Genomic DNA, 1,639 nt, shown 5'->3' on the forward strand with positions numbered 1-1,639 from the left:
AGCTTGGGTGTAGGTGGTTCTACATGGAGAAGGGGACTTTGCCGACTTTGTGACTAAGAGCTTTAGAGGTTGAACTGCACCTACCTAACGCACGTGTTGACACCCCTGTCCCAGGACCTCAGGATGGGGCTCTATATGAGACAAAACCTTTATAGAAGCAGCCATGTTAAATAAAGGAGGTCATGTGGGTAGCCCTAGTCAAACATGGCTGGTGGTCCTATAAGAAGAGATTAGGACACAGACCTTCATGGACAAGGGACCTCATGGGCACACAGAGAGGAGATGGCACCTGCCAGCCAAGGACACTGGCCTCAACTGAATCCAGTTCTGTTGCCTTGACCTCCACCTTCCAGCTTCTCACAGCCATGAGAACAGACGTTTGTTGTCTAAGCCGTCAGCTCTGTGGGATTTTGTCACAGAAGTATTAGCCAACTAAGACCAAGACTTAAACCTGAGAGCTTTTCCTAGGCTATCCCTGTGCCTATAACATAAAGTCTCAGCAGAAGACTCCCATATAAGGCCCAGAACAAAAGACTTTATAAGGAAGAGAGGAGACAAGAGGGTCAGAACAGATGTGATGAAGCCAAATTCCTCAACTTCCTCTCTCTGGGGATAGAATGATGCTACCCGCAGGAACGCAGACAGCCGATACAAACTGCATAAAGCAGAGGGTGGGTTCCTTCCTGGATCTTCCAGAAGGAATGGTGGTCCCGACAATGCTTTGCTGTAGCCCTCTGAGATGGGTTTTGAACTTCTGACCTCCAGGGCTGTAAGATAATACATTTAAACACTAATAGTAGCAAGCATCCATTAGAAATTGGATGTGTGGGGACGGCTTGGGGAAAGCACCCTTTCACAGAGCCAAAATAAAACCATTGTCATGAAAATGGTTTTCAGAGTACTGCTTAATTTTTTAAGACTTATTTATTTTTAATTTATTTGTATGGGTGTCTTACCTGCATGTGTGTCAGCTCACAGTGCCCACAGAGGCTGGAAGAGAGCATTGGATCCCCCTGGAACTAGAGTTATAGATGGTTGTGAGTCAACAGGTGGGTCCTGGGGATTGGACTTTTGAAGAACAACCGGTGCTCTTAACTACGGAGCCATCTCTCTATCCCTAGAGAACTGTTTAGAGCAAGAAAAAGGTGGGGATTAAGGAAGGGTAGGTTCCAGAAAAAGGCAGAACTACAGTGTTATGTGTTGAAGATGGGATCTCCGGACAGTGTAGACAAGCAGAAGCATGGGGAGCCCTGTATCTCGTAGACCCAAGTATATTCCACCATCATGCACCTGCCACAATTCGAATGCTGGGATGAATGGGTTTCAGAACAAGTCTGCAAAATAGAGAAGGCCCAGAGGTCAAAGTGGAGTTTATCTTCTCCTACTAGCCAATGAGCACTCTTTTCTCTTGTCTGGGCCTCCTCCCTCTGAATCTGATGTGAAAACTTGTCATATATATTCCAGAGGCCTGGAGAGGCAGGCGCTCTGATGAGTACCATCATCTGAGCATCTGTAATTTCCCCACCGTGATCATACTACATCACACCTGAAGATTCCCCCCCATTGTGATCATACTGCATCACACCTGAAGATTCCCCACTGTGATCATACTGCATCACACCTGAAGATTCCCCCCACC

This window comes from Microtus ochrogaster, chromosome 7 (assembly GCF_000317375.1).
Source record: "Microtus ochrogaster isolate Prairie Vole_2 chromosome 7, MicOch1.0, whole genome shotgun sequence".
Lineage (NCBI taxonomy): Eukaryota > Metazoa > Chordata > Mammalia > Rodentia > Cricetidae > Microtus > Microtus ochrogaster.